Raw genomic sequence first — 4,196 nt, 5'->3', positions numbered from 1 at the left:
AACACAGCAAGTGCAGGATGGGGATCTGGTTTCACCTCTAATGCAAGAAATATTCATGTGAAAACTTCTCTTCCACAGAAGAGATTGCAACAGCAGTTAAAAGTTGTAATTAGTTTCCTGGTGTTATCTGATTTTGATAAGCATACCCATGCACCGCACCCACATAACCACACTCACACCCTCTCATAGCTAAACTAACCTGAAAGGAATCAATAGTATGTTTTTTCATGTGTCAGAAAAGGCACTCAAAATGGCTTGGGGATGGCTGCACAAGTTTATCAGACAAGTCAAGATGGCAAGAAAAAATATCAAAATAATGAGAAAATTCACTTTATGAATATATAGACTATATTTTGCATTTCTTATTACTACTTTCCCTGGTGCAGAATTTGAGGGAGGAAGACTCTAGCTGTGATGTGCTGCAGTCTCTGAGGGAGTGAGCCCATGACCACTGCCCATCAGGATGACCTCTCCCAGCCAGCCTTTAAACTAGCCTCCCATTAGAGAATATTTTTCATGAAACAACCAGCCCAACTCACCATTGTTGAGAAAGACCTTCCAAAAATAAACCTAGGAAATAATAGTCTTCTCTGCTAGCCACTAAAAATCAGCAGAGATGTTTGCTTCACGTCATCCCGCAGTGTTTCACACATCCTTCACCCACTAAGCCCTCTCAGTCCTCAGGTGCTCCCTACCTGTTGCTGGACTCCCCAGGCATAACACCTCTCCCCTTGCCAACACTCTCTGTGGTCTGTGGGTGTCATCTCCTTAGTCTATTAAAAGTATTTTATTAAAAGTAAACTGATCTCAAAGCGATCCTTCCCAACCAGTACCATGAAAATGGCAGCTTCTATCTCAGACCTATAAAAAAGATCTTGGTTGTCCAAAGATTTATTTATACTTTTTGAATGCATAGGTTGGTCTTATGAAAAATTAGACCTACAGTCTTCTCCTTGTCTGTGTCCTTACACCTTCAGACTTATTACAATGATAAGTAACATTAGGGGCTAGACATAGCCACTTTCCAGCATTACAGAAAGGCTTAGGCTCCCTTCTGGAACCAAATCATTCTAACAACAAAGATTTCACCTCATAACAAAGGCAGAGTGTCTCCTTTGCTATCTCTGGTGGTTTTTGTGAGTGTAAAAGACATGCAGATACAGCAGAGAAAAAAAAGATAGCAACTAAGTGCAGACAAACACAGAAGTCTTCATAGCAGGAAAAATCCCCCCACCCTAGCACAGACATTTGGCTGAAAGACAATGCCTTTGTTCCCAGCTCCAAGATGCTGTCACTCCTATTTCATTTCTTATGCTCTAAAAGAAACAGATTTCTGCATGTGCTTTGTAAATGAAAGGGATTGTGTTAAAAAATTTTATTGTTATTTTTTCTTCTTAACAGACACTGCCTGCAGGGTCCCTCCTTTCAGCCAACAGCTTGTCAGAACACAGCAATAGTACTCTGAAGGAGTTTGATGTGGTACCTTCATCCTTATTAGCTATTACTGATCCAAAGAAAGGAGAAGCAAGTTGTACTGGATGGATGTTGGATCATCTGAGCAGAGGCTGTCTGTATCGGAACTGATCAGATATTTGAGCTTTGATAACTTTGTAAATAAATCTTCCAAAACACTGTTAAAGGGTCCCCATAGAGGAACCTGTGGTGGTTATAAGCCTGAGAGGTCCCTTTGAAAAGATTAAATCTACCTCCTCCTCTAGGGAGATTTGCATGTTCCAACCCATCTTTCAAAAACAAGACCATGTATCAAAATGTTATAATCCAGTCATTATATTTCAAAAAGCTCAAGAAGATTTCTATCCAAAAGCTCAAGAAGAATAGTCCATCCAGCTGGGCCTCAAATAGTTATATAGGTATAATACGTACATATATAATATATATAATAGTATGGAACATGTACAATTTATGATATCTATAGGTACAAAATATAATAGAACATGATGGGCTTGTTTTGCAAATAAGAAATTCTGAAACTTCAACAGTTAAACACCTTTAAACAGTTTAAACACCATCTCCTCCAATATCAAACACTGGATAATTTAGAAACACAATTAAGAAACTCAGATATCTTAAACTCTGCCTTGCTTCTCACTATATCATGTCTATTCTTTCTGGTGAAGACTCCAGGGTTACAGAGATGTGAAATAAGCTTACAGGAGAGAATAACAGTATGTAACATCAGCCCCTGATGACGCCTGCCACACTGGCACAGTTGTATAAATGTAAGGTGCCACGGCAGTTAGGCTCCTGATCTTGTCCCCTGGCTCCAGGCTATAAGAAACTCTTGTTATTTAACTGTGATTGTGGGACTTTTTATGTCTGTTGCCAGGCTTATCAAAAATACTAGTCTATTCACCATGAGCTAAACTACTTATTAAGGCTAATAGATTAACAACTAACACCCCCCTGCCAAACTGCACATAACCTCTCACACACATGGCTTTATAAACCTAGAGATTTATTAAAAGAGAAAGAAGAAATGAAAATATCAGGGTGATGGAAAAAAACCGAAACCCCTTTGGCTCAGTCACCCCTCCGAATGCGTCAGGCAGCACATTTTCTGCCGCCAGCCATAGCAGGCAGATCTGGAGCAGGCTGTACACTGGGAGTATAAACACGAGATAAGAACCGCTCCAGAATGGATGGCTGTGTCACCACGTGCTGCCGGCATCTTTTGCTTTCAGCAGGCAGCCCAGAGCAGGGGGGCAAAGGATGGGAGCCTGCTGGTAAGCAGGACTGAGTGGCTGGGACAGGGGCTTGTGTTGAACTCTTGAAGACAAAAGGCTTTCCTGTACATGAAGAGCATTTTAAAATCTCCCTCTCATGGCCTGGGAGCTGGTAAACAGGCTGTGCTAAAGCTATTTAAAAACTTTCCTTGCCCAATTTGGACACAGTGGCCCTGTTCAAGAAACCAGTGTTTTTGTCTGGAGATACATCCTGGCTTTGCATGCGGTGAAGCATTTTCTGAGCAAGACTTTGTTAGCAGTCTAGCAGGGATGTTCTCCCCCTCCGCGCCTTGAGAGGATGTGGGGCAGGCAGCACAGGGCCAGTGTGAATGGCTGGGGCAGGAAACAGGCAACCAGGGAGGGGAGTGGGATCCAGGAGTCGAAGCAAGGATCCAGGATCTGTGTTTGAGCAGAACCAGGATGAAGACTGTAAACAAAAGATTCCCTGAGATTCCCAGGGTGGTTGTGGGAAGCCAAGTGTTCACAGGTTCCTTGGGAACTCCCAAATGTGCCTGTGGTGGCAAAGGGCATCTTTACGCATCCTTGGGCTTCACCCAATTGCCAGCCAGATACAAGTCAGGATGGTCGATTTTTGACCATCAAATCCATTCAGAATAACCTTCCCTGTATTCACCAAGCAATTTGGGAACTGCATGAAGTCTTTGTAATATTCAAGACAACATAGTAGATAACGCTGCTGGCTAACATGCAGCATGGCAGCATGGCTTTGCTGTTCTACATGCTCTCCCCAAATGCCCTGTTACCAGCAGCATAAAAATAACTTCCTCCTGGTTCTCATTTTGCTATCACCATTATCCACAGTACCCACAATGGACAGCTGGGGATAAGTATTCTCTACTGCGGCAGTGGCTGTGGTAGGCACTGGTCACCCACGCAGAGGCAATGCCTGCCCTGAAGAGCTCAAGACTGCAACAGAAGATTAAAATGGAAAGATAAAGTATCAAATTTTCATCTGAATGCAGTCTGGATTCAGCTGAAGGAGAGGCAACAAGAATCATAAGGGCCAGTTTTTCCCCATGTTCACCTCTTCAGACTTGGCTGACAGGATAAAGTCCAGGACACTATCATGCAGGTGAGAGCGTTTTCCAGCTCTCACTAACCATGTCAGGCAAAAGGGGTGGAGAAAAAGCAGTGAACAAAGATTTCATATAAGATTTAGGACAGATTTACATCTCTTTGCACTGTCTGAATGATGCAGTAAAATGAAGGCCACAGTCTTTATCACTGAAAGCATTTTTATTTTGTAGTTGCTCCCAAAGTGTGCTCCCAAACTGTAATAACCACTGCCCCTATTGCCACACATGAAAGCACCAGTCACAAGATGCCTGATGACCACATGAATTCTTACCTTTTTTCTGTGGGAAATCACTGCTCAGATCAAATAAATCATTACTGTATGAGACACAAAAGCAAAGCTCTATCATTATGATT

The sequence above is a fragment of the Strigops habroptila genome, chromosome 1 (assembly GCF_004027225.2).
Source record: "Strigops habroptila isolate Jane chromosome 1, bStrHab1.2.pri, whole genome shotgun sequence".
NCBI classification, from domain to species: domain Eukaryota; kingdom Metazoa; phylum Chordata; class Aves; order Psittaciformes; family Psittacidae; genus Strigops; species Strigops habroptila.
The sequence above is the reverse complement of the archived record's forward strand: the minus strand, read 5'-3'. Positions refer to the sequence as shown.